This window comes from Saccostrea echinata, unplaced genomic scaffold, assembly GCF_033153115.1.
Source record: "Saccostrea echinata isolate AGI-Se365-2 ecotype Australia unplaced genomic scaffold, CSIRO_AGI_Sech_v1 ptg000029l, whole genome shotgun sequence".
In the NCBI taxonomy this organism is placed as follows: domain Eukaryota; kingdom Metazoa; phylum Mollusca; class Bivalvia; order Ostreida; family Ostreidae; genus Saccostrea; species Saccostrea echinata.
The window spans coordinates 14909953-14932495 of NW_026889778.1; the positions used below are offsets into that span (position 1 = coordinate 14909953).

At 33.1% G+C, this 22543-nt stretch overlaps 1 long non-coding RNA gene across 1 annotated transcript; it reads left to right on the forward strand.

Annotated features, from left to right (window-relative positions):
* Positions 1 to 16665: 16665 nt before the first annotated feature.
* Positions 16666 to 19044, forward strand: LOC133195640 (uncharacterized). The gene is made up of 4 exons (XR_009722224.1): positions 16666 to 16736; positions 17223 to 17271; positions 17755 to 17818; positions 18791 to 19044. It is a non-coding gene; the product is annotated as an uncharacterized LOC133195640 (long non-coding RNA).
* The last annotated feature ends 3499 nt before the right edge of the window (positions 19045 to 22543 follow it).

The following is a 22543-nucleotide window of genomic DNA, read 5'->3' on the forward strand; positions in this document are numbered from 1 at the left end:
CATCATGTTATTTAGATAAAGTGTGTGAAGATGTACAATTTCGCTTCAGTAATATATTACAAAATATTGATCATTAAAGAGTTATTGATTGTATACTTTCGGCCCCTCTCAGCGCCTTATTTAATGGGTCAGACCCTTTTCCTTGATATCACCTTAAAGCTCTCATGATTTTGAACACTTTTTGTTCAAGAATTATTCAAAAATTCTTTTTCGTTTCCGAGATATATCCGAAGGATATATCTAGGGGCCGGCCCTTCAACTCCTTAATGGGGACGTTTAGCAGAATATGAAAGGTTGCATATTGTTTAGAACATTATTTTGAACATCTTTTGTTCAATATTGCTTATCAAAATATTTCCCACTTTTGAGATATAAAGCGTCAAAGATTTAGCATTCTGGCCCCTTATGGCCCCTAATTATGTAACATATGATATGAATTTAATAATATATAGTTGTAAATTGTTGAGATGAACATTTTTGCTTCAGTAATGCATTAAAAAATATTGATCGTTAAAAAGTTATTGTTCAAAGACTTTCGGCCCCTCTCAGCCCCTATTTTGAGGGGCCAGCCCCTTTTTCTTCATATCACTTTAAAGCTCTCATGATTTTGAACACTTTTTGTTCAACAACTACTCAGAAATTCTTTTTCGTTTCTGAGATATTTGCAAAGGAAGTATTTAGGGGCCGGCCCTTCAACTCCTTAATGGGGACGATTAGCAAAAAATGAAAGGTTGCATATTGTTTAGAACATTATTTTGAACATCTTTTGTTCAATATTGCTTATCAAAATATTTCCCACTTTTGAGATATAAAGCGTCAAAGATTTAGCATTCTGGCCCCTTATGGCCCCTAATTATGTAACATATGATATGAATTTAATAATATATAGTTGTAAATTGTTGAGATGAACATTTTTGCTTCAGTAATGCATTAAAAAATATTGATCGTTAAAAAGTTATTGTTCAAAGACTTTCGGCCCCTCTCAGCCCCTATTTTGAGGGGCCAGCCCCTTTTTCTTCATATCACTTTAAAGCTCTCATGATTTTGAACACTTTTTGTTCAACAACTACTCAGAAATTCTTTTTCGTTTCTGAGATATTTGCAAAGGAAGTATTTAGGGGCCGGCCCTTCAACTCCTTAATGGGGACGATTAGCAAAAAATGAAAGGTTGCATATTGTTTAGAACATTATTTTGAACATCTTTTGTTCAATATTGCTTATCAAAATATTTCCCACTTTTGAGATATAAAGCGTCAAAGATTTAGCATTCTGGCCCCTTATGGCCCCTAATTATGTAACATATGATGTGAATATTATAATATATAGTTGTAATTTGTTGCGATGAACATTTTTGCTTCAGTAATGCATTACAAAATATTAATCGTTAAAGAGTTATTGTTCAAAGACTTTCGGCCCCTCTCAGCCCCTATTTTGAGGGGCCAGCCCCTTTTTCTTCATATCACTTTAAAGCTCTCATGATTTTGAACACTTTTTGTTCAACAACTACTCAGAAATTCTTTTTCGTTTCTAAGATATTTGCAAAAGAAGTATTTAGGGGCCGGCCCTTCAACTCCTTAATGGGGACGTTTAGCAAAAAATGAAAGGTTGCATATTGTTTAGAATATTATTTTGAACATCTTTTGTTCAATATTGCTTATCAAAATATTTCCCACTTTTGAGATATAAAGCGTCAAAGATTTAGCATTCTGGCCCCTTATGGCCCCTAATTATGTAACATATGATGTGAATATCATAATATATAGTTGTAAATTGTTAAGATAAACATATTTGCTTCAGTAATGTATACAAAAATATTGATCATTAAAGAGTTATAGATTTAATACGTTTGGCCCCTCTCGGCCCCTAATATGACAAGTCAGCCCTTTATTCTTGATATCATATTAAAGATCTTGTCATTCTGCACAAATATTGTTCAGTATGTTTTGACAAAATAATTATACTTTAAAAGATATGATACAAAATTTCTCAAAAATTCACTCATGATTCGTGTCCTAAATTTCGACCCCTACCGAGCTTTCATACTAGGCACTTCCGGAAAATATCCAAACCCAGGTGCAAAATGGCAACATGTCCTCTATCATCACTGAAAATTTCAGCGCTCTAGCTTAAGCCTTTTTTGAGTTCCATCGCAGACAAGGAGGTCCTCTGAATTTTGATAAAAGGGCGATAACTCTCGACCGGAAGTAAATATCCCTTAACAGACTTGTAGGAATCAACTTCAGATGTCAACGCATCTACCTTGAAAATTTGAATAAAATCGAACGAGCCATCTCCGAGAAATCCTCTGCACAAATTTTGTAAGGAGAAAAAAGAATAATAATAACTAGACGAGCTTGTTGCAAAGCAACAAATAAGTCTTCCGTCTAAATTTGAAGGAGATGAGATTGAGATCGAGAGACTTCTACGATCATATGTGCAAAAATGAGCCATTTACCATTACTCTCGGTGTGACCGGATTTTGACGACTTTTAATGGTCTCCTTAGCTGCTACTTATCATTTTGAACAACTTTGCTTCTATGATGCTATACAAATTCTCAATACTTTTTGAGATATCAGGAAAACACTTTTGGCCCCTCTAGCTCCCTAACGTTAGGGGCCAGGCCCTTATTGTTGGTATCCTTTGAAAGATCGTAACATTCTACACAACTTTTTCTTTATATGTTTTAACAAAATATTTACAGGTAAAAAGATAATATAGAAAAAGTGTTAGAAAATTTAAAATTCCCGATAGGACTTTTTTCGGGCCATAGCGAGCGCCGACGCGCGGCACGTCCGATAAAAATGAAACGCCTTCCGCATATCTACAGAGATAGGTCTACCATACCTGAAAGTTTCATGTTTCTAACTAAAGTCGTATATGAGAACATCTGCGGACAACCCGACCCTTCGAAAACCATTAAATCGGCAATATCTCCGGACCGGAAGTGACGTCATCAAAACAGAAAAAAACGCATAAGGTTCAACTGATGTTACATATGTCCTGAAAGTTTCATGGAAATCCATCAAGCCGTTTTCGAGAAATCGCGTGCACAAAATCGATAAGAAAAAAAAAACAATAATAATAATAAAAGTGAAAAAGAAACCTAAGAATAACAAGAAGGTCTTCCGCTGAAGACGGAAGACCTTAATGATAATAATAATAATAATAAAGGTAAAAAAGAAACCTAAGAATAATAGAAGGGTCTTCCGCTGAAGACGGAAGACCCTAATAATAATAATACAGTACCCGCATCGTTATTCTTTACAATTCTATCGTGTCCTATCGTGCGTTTATCCTATCGTATCGTGCGTGTATCCTGTCGTATCGTGCGTGTATCCTATCGTATCGTGTTTTCCGTTTATCAGGTTTTGCGTTTTCTATCGTGTTTTCCGTTTATCAGGTTTTGCGTTTATCGTGAAGATCGTTTATCAGGTTCTATCGTGTATCGTGTTTTGCGTTTATCGTGTGCATTCGGAAACCCTCGCTTTTTATCATTACCTTGAGAAGAAACACCCGAGATATCCCGAGTTCATTTTTCGTTTTGTTATTTTATTTACGATCCATTTAATTGTTGAAGAGAGAGAGAGAGAGAAATTAATAACTTATCTGATTCTCTGGTATATAAATTTAAGAAAATAAATAAATAAATTACTAAATAAATACATAAATAAATAACAAAAAACGTCAAGTACCGGCCGTAACCAAGCAGAGAGCGTAAATCGAAAGTTAAGTCTATTTAGCACATAAAATAATCGGTCTACAAGTCAATCGTTTTTTTTTTAATTCAGATTGTCGATTTGTAAGAAATACTATTTGTCAAAAATAGAAATATTATAATTTCTTTAAATAGTCAGAGTTACCAAAAGGTAGACCATTATTAACTTTCTTTTGATAATTATAGAAACATAAAACAGTAGGTATGTGTGCAAAAATAAATAAATTGAAAAAAATAGCAGCATCTATATAAGGCCTAATCTTTTTTATCAATAATGGAATTAATCAATAACAAGTTATTCATTTTTCAGAAACACTAGTAGAAGCACTTTTTTTATTAATATTTGAAAAGCATCGTTTGGTAACACACATGTACATGTAGTTAAATTTTTATGCATCTATTCTAAATGTATGCACAATCAATTATCTAAAGGATTGTTTCCAAATGATTCATAAACTTTTAAGGCATATACAATGTAATAGATGATCTTGATAACATTTACAAATTTTGTCTGTACGTGCAAGTATGTACATGTAGTTCATATTCATTTATTTTTCTATTTATTTGTTTCTCTTATGTGTCTAACTAAAAAATAAATTACAATTTATAATGCATGAGCATGTTCTATTCAATTCACCATAATTATAATTATATTTATAATGTAGACGTTTAACCATTTTTACTTACTACTGCCTTTAGAAAATCGAAAAAAAAAATCAGTATACATCTTACCTATTTCGGCGTGGAAATGAACTGAGTACATGTATATACTGCACACTGACAAACGGACGCGCTCCAGTACTTAAAGAACTGACACCTATATGTACCTGCCTAATCAGTACACTGTCTTCCTGTCAGGTCAAGACCCAACCCCCTACCCCTACATGACACCTTAGCCCGTGTGTATTCAACGTCAACATACCTGAACTGCTCTCTCATTTGGTGTCAAATATTTACCTTGAACCCCTCTGGGTATAAATATATGCAAAAATTTATATACATAATCGCCCGGTTTTTCTTTGATACACAAGACATGTAAATGCCTTGAATTTAATTTCATAAGTGTTTATCAATTACATATAATACTTGACTATATTCAAGAAGTCAATATATATTTTAATTTTTTTTTTTTTTTTTTTTTTTTTTTTGAATCGGATCTTTTTTTTTTATTTTAGTGGTTAGTGCCCCCCCCCCCCCCCCCGGCTGACTGTGCCTCAGGTGGGATTAAGACTTTCATAATTTACAATTATTCAGTCCGAAAATCTGCTTGTCATATTGTGGAAATTTATTTTACATTATTATTTATTTGTGTGTGAATCAGCTTAGCATACGGTTAGCTATGGTAGATATAAATTCTGTTAATGTGAATATTTACAACCAGCTTTTCCGCGAAAAGAATCCTGCTTTTCCGCGACAAATTACATTGCTTTTCCGCGATTGTATTTTTTGCTTTTCTGGGATTTAATTTAGCACTTATCCTTTCCGTTAGTCAGGTCAATACTCTTTCTCCCTGCTATCAACCGGCTTCAATTTTTTTTTTTTTTTTTTTTTTTTTTTTTTTTTGTCTTTACTGAGATTTTTGTCAGTATTCTTTTTGAGATACATGATAATCCGGTAAATATTGGCAACAGTTTGATGTAAAGTACTTACCGTGACAATTTAAAAATCGCGAAAAGGAAGTATCGAAAAAAGGAGAAAACATACAACTTATAGTAAAATTCAATCGCGGAAAAGCAGTATAGGGTAGTCGCGCAAACGCAGACAGGTTGCAAAAATAAAATCGCGGAAAAGCAGGTGGGCGAGGCTTGTGTAGAAAGAATTTTCATTTCTTTAGGGGCGGGGGTGGGGTGGGGGGGTCTAAAAAGAAATGTTTTGACAAGAAAACAAAAGAGGCTAAAGACATTATTGTTGACGGGAGATATTACATAAGCATTATATTTTACTCTATACTAAACATGTTGGTACACTGTAACATTTTTAGGTACACGATTGCGTTCTCCCTTCTGGGTCCTATACAGGCCTATGACATTGGAAATACCAGAGAATAAATACAAAAGAATGGAAATGCGATATTCTTTTCGGATACTAGATGATCTAGTGACGTTTATTAATTTTGTTAAATTCGATTTCTTTCGGCCGTTATCCTTCTTCATATATATACATATACAATGTATGTACTTGGAATATGTAAATGATTAATTTTCGTACCGGTTATATATTTGTGACATATACATGTATATTTATAGAGGAGATATTATATAATCACAGTCCAGTGCACAGCCTGTGTCAACGCAACTAGCTTATTTCAGCAAGTAACGTGTTTAAAACGTAAAAAAAAAAAATAATATTAATAAAAACAAAATCATAAATTTTTTCCCCCTAAACTGACTAGTAAATTATTTTCGTAAGATTTGAAATATTAAATACCGATAATTTAAATTAATGTGATTTTGGATACATCACAGACTTCTAGCAGAAGATATTGAATCCAAATATTTCATTTATAACAGAGTTCTTCCGGATATATACTCAATATTTGATAATAAATAAGGTTTCATTTGTTAAAATCTGAATATATTTATAGCGTTTCATGAATTATTGCACCTGGTTTTAAAACTTCGATTGACTACGGAATTTTTGAGCCACCATAATTAAAATCTCTGTTTTTAAACGACTAAAATTCAAATTTAACGATTCGAGGGAATTTCGACATTTGAATTATTATACAAGCAATCGCATAATTCCCACCAAAGAGCGCAATTTACCTTAATAATTACAGTTTGAATTTTGTGACGAACCATTACTGACAAAAAAAAAAAAAAAAAAAAAAAAACATGTTTCTTGTACAAAGCATAGTTACCTCAAATGTTTAATCATAATACATTTAATATATTTAAGCATTTAGATTTGCGGCTTTGTAAGTAATTAAAATCATCATACTACAGTGCATCTAAAAAGGAAACAATTCGTCTTGTCAAAATAGGTTTCGCATTTTGAAACAATCCTATCAGGTTTTGCGTTTATCCTATCGTGAAGATCGTTTATCAGGTCTATCGTGTTTTGCGTTTATCGTATTTTGCGTTTATCGTGTTTTGCGTTTATCGTGTTTTGCGTTTATCCTATCGTGCGTGTATCCGGTCCTATCGTGCGTGTATCCTATCGTATCGTGCGTTTATCCTATCGTATCGTGCGTGTATCCTATCGTATCGTGTATCCTGTAAAGAATAACGATGCGGGTACTGTAATAAGAAACAGTAGAATCACTATAAGGTCTTCCGTGAAGACGGAAGACCTTAACTAGATGAGATCTCGTTGCGAGCAACGAGTAGGTCTTCCGTCCGATTTTTCGATAAGATGAGATATGATTTTGACTATGATCTTTGTTAAAAGATAATAATATATAGACTTCCCTAATTAGATTTCATTCTTTTGATTTATGTAACATTATCAAAGAGCTATAGATGACAGGCTACTGGCCCCTCTGAACCCCTAATTTGAGGGGTCAGCCCCTTTTTCTTGATATCAAATGAAAGGTCTTCTGATTTTGAAGACTTTTTGTTCAACAACTATTCAGAGATTTCTTTTCGTTGTGGAGATATGCTGATTAAAAATATTTAGGGGCCACCCCTCCAAGTCCTTAATGAGGCCGTTTCACAAAAACTGAAAGGGTGCATATTGTTTAGAACATTATTCTGACCATCTTTTGTTCAGTACATATTGCTTATCAAAATATTCACCCTTTACGAGACATAAAGCGTCAAAGATTTAGCATTCTGGCCCCTTGTAACTCCTTATTACGTAACATATGATTACAATTTTAAAACATATAGTTGCAAATCGTTGAGATGACCATTTTTGCTTCGGTAAATTGTACCAAAATATTGATCGTTCAAGAGTTATACATGAAAGACTATTGGCCCCTTTTAGTCCCTAATTTGAGGGATCAGCCCCTTTTTCTTGATATCAAATGAAAGATCTTGTGATTTTGAAGACTTTGTTCAACAACTATTCAGAAATCTATTTTCGTTTTCGAGATATGCTGAATTGAAATATATAGGGGCCAGCCCTTCAAGTCCTTAATGGGGCCGTTTTGTAAAAATTGAAAGGTTGCATATTGTTTAGAACATTATTCTGAACATCTTTTGTTCAATATTGCTTTTTCAAAATATTCCCCCTTTTTGAGATATAAAGCGTCAAATATTTAGCATTCTGGCCCCTTTTGGCCCCTTATTACGTAACATATGATCAAAATTTTAAAACATATAGTTGAAAATCGTTAAGACGAACATTTTTGCTTCAGTAATTTATTACAAAATATTGATCGTTAAAGAGTTATACATGAAAGACTTTTGGCCCCTCTGAGCCCCTAATTCAAGGGATCAGCCCTTTTTTCTTGATATCAAATGAAAGATCTTGTGATTTTGAAGACTTTTGTTCAACAACTATTCAGAAATCTATTTTCGTTTTCGAGATATGCTGAATTGAAATATTTAGGGGCCAGTCCTTGAAGTCCTTAATGGGGCCTTTTTACAAAAATTGAAAGGTTGCATATCGTTTAGAACATTATTCTGAACATCTTTTGTTCAATATTGCTTTTCAAAATATTCCCCCTTTTTGAGATATAAAGCGTCAAAGATTTAGCATTCTGGCCCCTTTTGGCCCCTTATTAGGTAACATATGATTAAAATTTTAAAACATATAGTTGCAAATCGTTAAGATGAACATTTTTGCTTCAGTAATTTATTACAAAATATTGATCGTTCAAGAGTTATACGTAAAAGACTTTTGGCCCCTCTGAGCCCCGAATTTGAGGGATCAGCCCTTTTTTCTCGATATCAAATGAAAGGTCTTATCATTTTTCACATCTTTTGTACTACATGTTTTAACAAAATATTCACAGGTAAAAAGATATAAAAGAAAACGTGTCAAATTTTGCGAGATGTTTGTGAGCCTATTTTTCGAGCCCAGGCGAGCTTCAACGCCATTTCAGCTGGAAAGATAAAGATGCCCAATTGCACATCTACAATCTTTCCTCTATCGTCACTGATTATCTTAACTCAATAGCTTTAGTCGTTTAGGAGGAGTTTCCAGGACAAGCCGACCCTCTGAAAATCAGAAAATCGTCAATATCTCACGACCGGAAGTGACGTCATCAAAAAGCAAAAAAACCTATCAAGATCAATTGAATATCTTTTACATCTGAAAGTATGGTATAAATCGGCCCAGCCGTTTCTGAGAAATCGCATGCACAAAATCGGTTGGAAGAAAAATAATAATAACTAGATGAGATCTCGTTCCGAGCATCGAGTAGGTCTTCCGTCCGATTTTTCGATAAGATGAGATATGATTTTGACTATGATCTTTGTTAAAAGATAATAATATATAGACTTCCCTAATTAGATTTCATTCTTTTGATTTATGTAACATTATCAAAGAGCTATAGATGACAGGCTTCTGGCCCCTCTGAACCCCTAATTTGAGGGGTCAGCCCCTTTTTCTTGATATCAAATGAAAGGTCTTGTGATTTTGAAGACTTTTTGTTTAACAACTATTCAGAGATTTCTTTTCGTTGTGGAGATATGCTGATTGAAAATATTTAGGGGCCACCCCTGCAAGTCCTTAATGGGGCCGTTTCACAAAAACTGAAAGGGTGCACATTGTTTAGAACATTATTCTGACCATCTTTTGTTCAGTATTGCTTATCAAAATATTCCCCCTTTTCGAGATATAAAGCGTCAAAGATTCAGCATTCTGGCCCCTTGTAACTCCTTATTACGTAACATATGATCACAATTTTAAAACATATAGTTGCAAATCGTTGAGATGACCATTTTTGCTTCGGTAAATTGTAACAAAATATTGATCGTTCAAGAGTTACACATGAAAGACTATTGGCCCCTCTTAGTCCCTAATTTGAGGGATCAGCCCCTTTTTCTTGATATCAAATGAAAGATCTTGTGATTTTGAAGACTTTGTTCAACAACTATTCAGAAATCTATTTTCGTTTTCGAGATATGCTGAATTAAAATATTTAGGGGCCAGCCCTTCAAGTTCTTAATGGGGCCGTTTTGCAAAAATTGAAAGGTTGCATATTGTTAAGAACATTATTCTGAACATCTTTTCTTCAATATTGCTTTTTAAAATATTCCCTCTTTTTGAGATATAAAGCGTCAAAGATTTAGCATTCTGGCCCCTTTTGGTCCCTTATTACGTAACATATGATCAAAATTTTAAAACATATAGTTGCAAATCGTTGAGATAAACATTTTTGCTTCAGTAATTTATAATAAAATATTGATCGTTCAAGAGTTATACATAAAAGACTTTTGGCCCCTCTGAGCCCCTAATATAAGGGATCAGCCTTTTTTCTTGATATCAAATGAAAGATCTTGTGATTTTGAAGACTTTTTGTTCAACAACTATTCAGAAATCTATTTTCGTTTTCGAGATATGCTGAATTGAAATGTTTAGGGGCCAGCCCTTGAAGTCCTTAATGGGGCCGTTTTGCAAAAATTGAAAGGTTGCATATTGTTTAGAACATTATTCTGAACAGCTTTTGTTCAATATTGCTTTTCAAAATATTCCCCCTTTTTGAAATATAAAGCGTCAAAGATTTAGCATTCTGGCCCCTTTTGGCCCCTTATTACAAAACATATGATCAAAATTTTAAAACATATAGTTGCAAATCGTTGAGATAAACATTTTTGCTTCAGTAATTTATAATAAAATATTGATCGTTCAAGAGTTATACATAAAAGACTTTTGGCGCCTCTAAACCCCTAATTTAAGGGATCAGCCCTTTTTTCTTGATATCAAATGAAAGATCTTGTGATTTTGAAGACTTTTTGTTCAACAACTATTCAGAAATCTATTTTCGTTTTCGAGATATGCTGAATTGAAATATATAGGGGCCAGTCCTTCAAGTCCTTAATGGGGCCGTTTTGCAAAAATTGAAAGGTTGCATATCGTTTAGAACATTATTCTGAACATCTTTTGTTCAATATTGCTTTTCAAAATATTCCCCCTTTTTGAGATATAAAGCGTCAAAGATTTAGCATTCTTTCCCCTTTTGGCCCCTTATTACAAAACATATGATCAAAATTTTAAAACATATAGTTGCAAATCGATAAGATGAACATTTTTGCTTCAGTAATTTATTACAAAATATTGATCGTTCAAGAGTTATACATGAAAGACTTTTGGCCCCTCTGAGCCCCTAATTTAAGGGATCAGCCCTTTTTTCTTGATATCAAATGAAAGATCTTGTGATTTTGAAGACTTTTTGTTCAACAATTATTCAGAAATCTATTTTCGTTTTCGAGATATGCTGAATTAAAATGTTTAGGGGCCAGTCCTTCAAGTCCTTAATGGGGCCGTTTTGCAAAAATTGAAAGGTTGCATATTGTTTAGAACATTATTCTGAACATCTTTTGTTCAATATTGCTTTTCAAAATATTCCCCCTTTTTGAAATATAAAGCATCAAAGATTTAGCATTCTGACCCCTTTTGGCCCCTTATTACGTAACATATGATCAAAATTTTAAAACATATAGTTGCAAGTCGATAAGATGAACATTTTTGCTTCAGTAATTTATAACAAAATATTGATCGTTCAAGAGTTATACGTAAAAGACTTTTAGCCCCTCTGAGCCCTTAATTGAAGGGATCAGCCCTTTTTTCTCGATATCAAATGAAACGTCTTATCATTTTACACATTTTTTGTACTACATGTTTTTACAAAATATTTACAGGTAAAAAGATATAAAAGAAAACGTGTCAAATTTTGCGAGATGTTTGTGAGCCTATTTTTCGAGCCCAGGCGAGCTTCAACGCCATTTCAGCTGGAAAGATATAGATGCGCAATTGCACATCTACAATCTTTCCTCTATCTTCACTGAATATCTGAACTCAATAGCTTTAGTCGTTTAGGAGGAGTTTCCAGGACAAGCCGACCCTCTGAAAATCAGAAAATCGTCAATATCTCACAACCGGAATTGACGTCATCAAAAAACGAAAAAACCTATCAAGATCAATTGAATATCTTTTACATCTGAAAGTTTGATATAAATCGGCCCAGCCGTTTCTGAGAAATCGCGTGCACAAAATCAGTTGGAAGAAAAATAATAATAATAATAACTAGAAACTCATTGCCAGCAATGAGAGGTCTTCCGTCCGATTCTGAAAATAAAAACGAAAATTCAAGCTGAAAAAGTGATAAAAGAAATTCAGACATCTTGGGAGATTAAACCCTGGTCGTCAGCGTGAAAATCCAACGTGCTAACCATTAACCATTCACCTTTTTGCATCACTTCCTGTCACGATCGGAAGTAACGGCGATACAAGATTTTGTCACGATTCAAATAAACTGATGACTGACTATCAGTCATGAAAGTTTTAGACTTCAGTCCTTTATTGTTGCCGAGCAATATTGTTAGAACAAATTCTAATTTTGAGGACAGGTAAACACGCGACCGGAAGTGAATTTTATAAAAATCTCTGACTTTTCTCTAGACATTTGCAGTATTTACAACATACATAAAATTATTTCAAGTACTTTATCGATAAGCAATATTTCCGAGAATGTTAAATATAAAAATAACGTAGTTTATCTCCTAAAACCGGAAGTTGACATCTTTCGAATCTGAGAAAAAGATGCAATAAAGTTATGCAATTTTTAATTAAAAAAAGAAAAGTTGAAATTTTCGATTTCTTTGATCACTTCCTGTGACGACCGGAAGTGACGGCTGACGCTCTGAACCCAAATGGTTTTGCCTACATCTTAAGGTCTGTTGCTCAAATAAGTTTGGTGTCTTAATCTCTCACCGTTTCCGAGATCTTGCTCAGACAACTTCTCATTTTGAGGACAGGAAAACACGCGACCGGAAGTGAATTTTACAAAGATATTTGAGGTTACTCTAGATATTTGCAGTCTAAATAACATATTTAAAATTCATTTCAAATACTTTATCTACAAAGGATATTAATTGGAAAGAAAAATACTCAAATTATGTAGTTTTTCTCTTATAACCGGAAGTTGTTTTTATTTCCGGTGGGACCAACATCTTTCGAATCTGAGAAAAAGATGCAATAAAGAGATGCAATTTTTAATTAAAAAAAGAAAAGTTGAAATTTTCGATTTCTTTGATCACTTCCTGTGACGACCGGAAGTGACGACTGACGCTCTGAACCCAAATGGTTTTGCCTACATCTTAAGGTCTGTTGCTCAAATAAGTTTGGTGTCTTAATCACTCACCGTTTCCGAGATCTTGCTCAGACAACTTCTCATTTTGAGGACAGGAAAACACGCGACCGGAAGTGAATTTTATAAAGATATTTGAGGTTACTCTAGATATTTGCAGTCTAAATAACATATTTAAAATTCATTTCAAATACTTTATCTACAAAGGATATTAATGGGAAAGAAAAATACTCAAATTATGTAGGTTTTCTCTTATAACCGGAAGTTGTCGTTTTTATTTCCGGTGGGACCAACATCTTTCGAATCTGAGAAAAAGATGCAATAAAGAGATGCAATTTTTAATTAAAAAAAGAAAAGTTGAAATTTTCGATTTCTTTGATCACTTCCTGTGACGACCGGAAGTGACGACTGACGCTCTGAACCCAAATGGTTTTGCCTACATCTTAAGGTCTGTTGCTCATATAAGTTTGGTGTCTTAATCACTCACCGTTTCCGAGATCTTGCTCAGACAACTTCTCATTTTGAGGACAGGAAAACACGCGACCGGAAGTGAATTTTACAAAGATATTTGAGGTTACTCTAGATATTTGCAGTCTAAATAACATATTTAAAATTCATTTCAAATACTTTATCTACAAAGGATATTAATGGGAAAGAAAAATACTCAAATTATGTAGGTTTTCTCTTATAACCGGAAGTTGACGTTTTTGTTTCCAGTGGGACCAACATATTTCGAAACTACAAAAGAGATGCAATAATGTGATGTAAGTATTGATTTAAAAAATGAAAGTTGAAATTTTACGATTTCTTTGATCACTTCCGTAAACGACCGGAAGTGCCGACGACGAACGAAAAGGCAATTCTGCAAATTTAGAAGTCACGTTCTATGCTCTCCAATAAGTCTCCAGTTCATATCTTTAGCCATTCTTGAAAAAAAGGGGCGACAAAATTTCATTTTAAAATCAGGAAATTGCCCGTAACTTGGAACCAAAATGGAATTTTCCAAATTTTCCTTGTGATGAACAAAGTTCATACAATGACTGATTTTTCCTGAAAGTTTCATTGAAAACGACTGAATACTTTTTGAGAAATCGCGTGCACAAAATTTTGTCAAAAAAAAAGAATAATAATAATAATAATAATAATAAGAAACAGTAGAATCACTATAAGGTCTTCCGTGAAGACGGAAGACCTTAATAATAAGAAACAGTAGAATCACTATAAGGTCTTCCGTGAAGACGGAAGACCTTAATAATAATAGGGAAAAAGAAACCGAACGAAAACAATAAGGTCTTCCGTTGGAGACGGAAGACCTTAACTAGATGAGATCTCGTTGCGAGCAACGAGTGGGTCTTCCGTCCGCTTCTTCGATAAGATGAGATAAGAATTTTTGACTGAGGTTTTCGTTTAGAAGTATTAATATAAGTAAACTGTTAAGACGAACACTTTTCCTTCAGTAATGTAAAACAAAATATTGATCATTAAAAAGAAATAGATTAGTAAAGACTTTCGGCTCATATTGGCCCCTTATAAGGGTGGTCAGCCCTTTTTCTTGATACAATCTTAAAACTGGCCCTTCAACTCCCTAATGGGGACGTTTAGCAAAAATTGAAAGGTTACATATTGTTCAGAACATTATTTTGAGCATCTTTTATTAAATATTGCTTATCAAAACATTTCCCACTTTCGAGATATAAAGTGCCGAAGATTTGGCATTCTGGCCCCTTTTGGTCCCTAATTATTAACATGTGATGTGAATATCGTAATGTATAGTAGAAAATTGTTGAAATAAACATTTTTGTTTCAGTAATGAATTACAAAATATTGATCATTAAATAGTTACTGATTAAACACTTTCGGCCCTTCTCGGCCCCTATTTTGAGGGGCCGGTCCCTTTTTCTTCATACCACATGAAGGCTCTCATGATTCTGAACACTTTTTGTTCAACAACTATTCAGAAATTCTTTTTCGTTTCCGAGATATATGCAAAAGAAATATTTAGGGGCCGGCCCTTCAACTCCTTAATGGAGACGTTTAGCAAAAATTGAAAGGTTACAAATTGTTTAGAACATTATTTTGAACATCTTTTGTTGAGTATTGCTTATCAAAATATTTCCCACTTTCGAGATATAAAGCGTCAAAGATTTAGCATTCTGGCCCCTTATGACCCCTAATTATGTAACATATGAGATTTTTATTATAATATATAGTTGTAGATTGTTCAGATAAACATTTTTGCTTCAGTAATGTATAACAAAATATTGATCGTTAAAGAGTTATGGATTTAAATGCGTGTCTACGAGAAAACCATGCAAAATCCAAATTTTATTATGAAAGGCATTGTGATCATTTTGACTGATTTTATTGTTTCTGATTAGCATCATGTGTCCTCTAATAAATCACGGTATCAAAACTGTAAGGTACCTTTGGGGATCCCTATTATAGCCCTATATTCTATTTTTAGCACATTTTATGAAAATATTTTGAAAAACACCCAGAGATTAAGAGAAAAAAATTGCAGGAAAAAATGCACTTTTATTCAAATGTTACATATTAAATAAATTTAAAGGAAGTGCTCTAACTAGAAATATTTTATCTAATTTCATTTATCAACACTGATTCTGTAAAAGTGGGGTCTAAAATTAGATTAAATCAATGTGTTTAAAATACCACTATATTTATAATGCTGTAAAAACCCAAGAAACGCTTAAAACATTATACATATCAGTTTAATTGCAAAAATCCTTCAAAATCAATATATAGTTAAAAGGAATTTGGTTGCAAATGGCATTATGCTAATTTAAAAATAGATTGAAGTTGGCTGAAACTATTAGAAAAATTATCTCCCTTAGTGGAACTCTCCTTATTTAAAGGAATTAAAAGTATGGTTTCTTAATGGCAGACGAAAAGATGAAGTGTTGATTTGACGACAATATTATGATAAAAGATCTCTAGCTTTGTTGAAAGATTGTAAAATAGATTCAGCTGAATATACAAGGTATTTTAAATGCAGCACAGAAGACATTTCTGTCCCTGAAACGCTTCTTATCGTTAACCATCTTGAACCATGCAGCTGTTATGGGACTTGGACAGTCTATTTTCTGTAAACATACCTACATGTACATGTATGTGTCAAACACAGAAATATACTTGGTCTACACTGGAAAAGGAAAAAAAGAACATGTTGTCACCCATACCTGATAGGGGAGACGCTATTATGCAAACCCGTTAACCGAGAGGGTCAAGCTGAATGAGGTTTTGCCTGTTGGAACTGGTAAGAACATTATGCAGTTTTTGTGTGTCCCTCAAGGAATTAAAAACTTAAGGAATTTTGCTAAACCATTGAAATTAACTTAATTTCTGACCTTAAAGTTTTCAGAGAGACACTGTACATGGTATTTGGGTTGTCCATAAGAAATGAAACAGATTTTAAAAAAAAAAATTAAAGCATGTTGGGGGTTCCTCCCCTTAGTGAGGGTTGAGAGGGCAATACCAAGGTATTTGGGGAATTATGTCATTACAGGTGAAGAAATTCCCCAGTCCCACAGGTCTTAAGGACAACCCTATACATGTAAATATAATATCACAAAGTGATATCATAATTGGAAATATTTACTGACTTAGTCTTTATAGTTTGTGAAAACCTATTGATATCAAGTTTATACAACTTACATGTCCAATCTATTATAATGATTTATAATAATGATTTATATTTATCAACTAATTTGATTCTTTAATTGTTACAGGTATATGCAAAAGATGTATAGAAACACACACTAAAAAATCAGTATGGAAGTAAAGCTGAAGGAAGAGCTTAAAGGTACATATACATATACTATGTGTTTATAATTATATGTAAAAGTTTTATCAAATTATTTCTGAAATTCACTCAGTAGCTTATACATCAAGTTTCACTTATGAAGCAAAATTACCTGCTTTTATTATTTTATAGCTGAAATACATGTAAAAAGTGAAAACTCTTGAGCAGCAGTCCACTTGTTAATTCTTGTTCTCATTCGAGTATATTTAGTACTCACATAAATTAAGGATTCTACAGTAAATGTTGATGAATGGTTTTTACACTCAATAGTTTCATAATATTGATAGATTTCACATGTAAATGATCCAATCCTGTTTGGAAATAAAATTTCAATTGCATATTATTTTGAATTAGTTCTAAAAATAAAATCTCAAGTATGATTTCTGTTTTATTTTATGTGTACATAACTGGTTATAAGTATTCATGTAACTATGAGGATTATTAAGTATTGTATAGTTAATATTAAAATTAATGTTTATTCTTTAGCAGAAATGTGTTCCTATTGACAAGGCAACAATTGAATCAAACCAAACAGGTGATCACTTACTGTAATATAATATTTTTAAGGTACTACATAATAATATAGATAATGTCAATGTTTAATATCTCAAAAAATAAAATTAACAAATATGTTTCATTTCCACACTGAAAAATATAACTAAGTGGACATTGTTATCATGAAGTTCAATGACATGAACCAGAGTTTGTACATGTGGTTAACATTTTATAATGTATACATACAAGTTACTATAATCATGATAATGTACATGTAACTGCTCATTCACATTACTGATAAGTAAAATAACAAAGAACAATTTATGTGAAGTTAGGTCCAAATGGTGAAGATGCCTGAATATGTGAGTGATAAACTGAAAAGTCCAGTCCATATAGTTCAAGTTTTGAGCTTTCAAATTATTTAATTATGATTCATTCAAAATGTTTCACCATTAGCAGTTTTAGCATTAACTGTAATGTATAAGAGTATATATACTTCATGGCTTTTTCAATTATTTTACAGAGCAAAGAGTGGAGGAAAATGGAAGAAGTCATGGACATAACAGAAAACATATGACCTAATACCTGTAGGTAACAGCCCCCCCCCCCCCCAAATAAATGTTTATCAATTATTTATAAATAACTTGTACAGGCAAGTATGTGTGTTTTTATGTAAACAGTTTATTTTGTTGTCCCTTATTTGTTGTACTGTAAGTGGGTATATTAATTTTAGTCTGTCCGTGTGTCATTCTGTCTGTACATGTATGTACTATAACACTTTAATTTGGGAACAATATCTCTTGAAGCCTTTGAGCTTTTGCAATATCATTTCATATCACAACTCCTTACAGCCTAGAGAAGATCCCTATTGATTTGAGGTCAAAAGGTCAAGGTTAGAAATTCCTACAATACAAAAAAAAATTCAAATAATAACTTTAGTTTCCCTTGAGCTTTTTCTGTTAAATTTTATATCATAATTCCCAATGACTTAAAGAAATCCCCTTTGATTTCTAAGTTAAAAGGTCAAGTTGAAAAATTCATATCTTGCAATAAATTATGTCCTGGTGATAATTCTGGTTCTCTTTGAGGTCTTGAATTTATTCCTTTAATAAAAAAAAAGACACCAATTGACTTTAAGGCCAAAAGATGAAAGGTTAAGGTTGACCTTTTTCTTTTTCCATCTGCATGTTTTTTTGTCCAGTTCTCCCATCCTCAATTTTTCCCCATAAGTGGGGGCCACAATTCTCTGAATTAGCTTGTTTTATATTTGGATCATTTGCAGGTTTGCATTAAACTCAAGTAGCCATTTAAGGCATTTGGATCTCTTACAAAATAGGAAATAAAGGTGATTCAGGCTAGCATTGCCAAGGTCCCTTTGTTGTAAAATTGAAATTATTCCCTAATTCCCAATGTCATTTAGAACATCAAAATACATGCTCTTTTGCTTTTGGGTATGAATGAAAATTTATTGTACTAAAATGTCTTCTTTGATTATCATGATTATTGCAATATCAATTATAAACTTTAATTCAAACATCAATTTGTCATTGCTTTTACAGATTTTGAATTCATATCATCAGTGCATCTAAATTGGTCAAAAGATGAAAGATCTCAGCATAAATTGTTCAATCATGCAAAGCATATCCTGTCAAATGAAGATTACCCTCCCTTAAAGTGTCAAGTATCTCAGAAATTGGACTATGCAATACTGTACAGGAATATTTTACATATGTCAGCACATTTAGCAATAGGGCCTGTTGCACCATGCCAAGGTACAAAGTTGATGCTTCAAGCTGTCCACAGCATTCCAAAGGAAAAGGATGAAACGTTTTTTTAGCTCACCTGGCTGAAGGCTCAAGTGAGCTTTTCTGATCGAAATTTGCCCGTTGTCTGTCGTCATCGTTGTCGTCGTGTAAACTTTTCACATTTTCATCTTCTTCTCAAGAACCATTGGGCCAATTTCAACCAAACTTGCCACAAAGTATCCTTGGGTAAAGGGAATTCAAGTTTGTTCAAATGAAGGGCCACACCTTCTTCCAAGGGGAGATAATCATGAATTTGTGAAAAATTGATGGCATCATTTAAAAATCTTCTCAAGAACCACTGTACTTGAAAATAAGAAACTTATATGGAAGCATCCTCAGGTAGTGTAGATTCAAGTTTGTTCCAATCATGACCCCACCCCAGGGGTAGGGTGGGGCCACGATGGGCGATCAAAGTTTTACATAGGAATACATAGGAAAAAGCCTTTTAAAACCTACTTCTCAAGAACAGCAAAGCCATAATTGGTCATATTTAAATGGAAGCATCCTCAGGTAATGTAGACTCAAATTTTGTTCAAATCATGACCCCCCCCCCCCCCCGGGAGAATGGGGGGCCATAACAGAGGATCATAGTTATACAAAGGAATACAAATGATATATCAATAAAAATTGTCTTCTTAAGAATAGATTCAAGTTCAAATCAACCCCCCCCCCTCGAACCACTTTTATATCAAAACTTTTCAAGACTGAACTGATTTCTGCTTTTTCCTAGCCAGAGTGCTCAGGTGAGCGATGTGGCCCCTGGGCCTCTTGTTTTTTTTTTTTTTTTCATGACAGTTTTGGGACTCCTTGATTTTCCTAGACACTAATTAATGTTTCATATATTTTGCTTTCTTTCAGTGTAGTACCTTCAAATGTGTTTTTATTTTTTTTTTTTTTTTTTTTTGTGGACAATTTAAAATTAGAGATCATCTAATTAATAATTTTTTTTTTATAATGTTGCTGTCTTTAAATTTTCTATGTAAAAGTAACATGTACATGATACATTTAACTGTTTCCATTAAGAAAGAGGATTTTCTATTCCTGTCCTCTTTTTTTATATCTAAAATGAAAAATGAAGACAGTGCAATTTCAGAAATCGACGATTTTTTTAATTCATTTTCCTGATTGAATAGACTAAGAATTGGTGAGAACACCAATTTTTATGTTAAAACAGATCAATGATGTATCGGTATTTAATATAAACAGTCAAAGGATTGGTGAATACACCAATTTGAATTATCAAATATCTTCAAATAAAGATTGATCTTGGTGGTTCCACCAAGAAAACAAGAGTTAATTTGACCATTCTACATTCCATTCAAAGAATTGATGAACTTAACAACAAAATACCTAAAAAATCTTCATGAGAACTTGGTGATTCCACCAAAATTACAAATAGACAATTTGGCTTAAATTTATAAAAGCGATCTGGTGAAATTCTCAATATTACTTTTAATAATGATGATACTTTTAAAAACGACTTTGGTGAATCCACCAGTTTTAAGACACTGAAACAATCCATTGAAAGAGAATGAGTGGTGAAGCCACCAAAAAAAAAACAAAACAAAAAACAAAAAAAAAAAAACAAAAACAAAAAACAACAACAACTAAAACTGTCCTTAATACAGAGTCGGTGGACTCATTGAAATGCAAAAATTCAACTAACAAGACATTCATACTTTCTCTTATAAATACTTGGTGGATCCATCAAAAATACAAACAGGAATACACAAGAATACTTGAATGATATACTGTAAACATTACGCCTGTATTTATCAGTAGTGGGTAGTTTGGTGGATCCACCAAAATCATTAAATTCAAAAGGCATTCATAAGTTTCCTTTACAATGACTTAGTGACACTTCCTTAATATGTTTATATACACAAGGGCAAAAGCTGGTGGATCCACCAGAAAAGTCAAAAATCTACAAGTAACCCAAAGTTCGACTAAATTGTCCTTAAATACAGAGAGGAGTTTGGTGGACTCACCAAACTGTAAAAAAAAAAAATCGAATAAGAAAGCATTCTCAATTTCACTTACAAATACTTGGTGGATCCACCAAAATACAAACAGGAATACACAAGGATACCTGAATGATATACTGTCAAAATTGCCTTTGTATTTATTAAAAGTGGGGGGTGGGGTGGTTGGTGGATCCACCAAAAGCATTAAAATCAAAAAGCATTCGTAGTTTTCCTTTACAAATGACTAAGTTCCTTTCTATGCATTAGGACAAAAAACTGGTGGATTCACCAGAAAAGTCGAAAATCTACATCTTTACTTTAAGTTGATACATTCGAAATTCAACAATAAGTGGACCTATCAACACGTGATCAAAATAAATATGAAATACAATGTCAAAGTTCAAAAACAAATGTGCATTCTCCAATTAAGGCACAATATTACATAAACAATACATAGAAATAATCCTCCATATGCCTCCACATACCGTTTTATCTGCACGCTAATAAATAGCTGAATGAAACACTTCTTTAACTCATTTTTTATAAACGAAAAAATACTTTGTTTCTTAAACTTCCCTTGCTATTTGAAAATTTTCCGTGCCTGCACCTACTGCACGTCCTGTAGTGGGGTGCGAACCCACGACGTACGGATTAACACTTAGCTGCATGATATTCGAGCAAACGCTCTTACCATTTCGTTATAGGAGCCTCAAAAATTATCTTGAGCTAAACATTTCAATTCATACACTCCTCTGATGAAATCTGTGGGTGAAGCAATCAAAATACAATAACTTAGTATTCTCATACAAATATATTGAAAACGTAAGAAATTAATACTGCACATGTAAAAGGGGCAATGAGCTGTGAGGATCATCACCAATTTAAATAATGAACACCGCACACACTTTACGAATAAAAAAAGAGACCATGTATTAGTCTCCTATAGATTATGAAGTCATTCCAAATAGAAATAAAATTATACATGCAAGCTCAACACAATCACAATATGCAAGAGTAGAAATTATGCATTTTTGTCTTTGTTATCCCTAAGATTGATGGAAATATATTTGTATCCCTTTTCACAACTTTGACATGCTTTGCGAGAGTCAAGGTCCAAATTACTGACTGTTCCAAATTCTGATTGCGAGGTGGGTTTCCTTGTTCCAGTTCGTAGGTAACATTGTGATAAAATCCTAGTGGTTGGGCCTTGATCTGTATCATTTGACATCTGATATGAATTTTCATTTACACGTTTTTAGCAATCCTTCCACTATGAACTGTTGAGTACTTCCCCTGATGTTTCTTGAATAAAAGGACCACTATTGTTAACCATTTTACGTTAAACCCGTCATCAGAATATTATTATACCGATGATTTCCTGTTTAATACTGTTCTCCTGTCTCTTTATAAATGTATCTTTTAGACATCTATGTGTTTTCTGTTTTTACTCCTTAGACATTTTGGTGGCTGCTGTCCTGCTGGGTTGTTTACCTCCATCTTATGCCCTATGATAGAAGTACATGAACAAAGTCTATGAATGGTG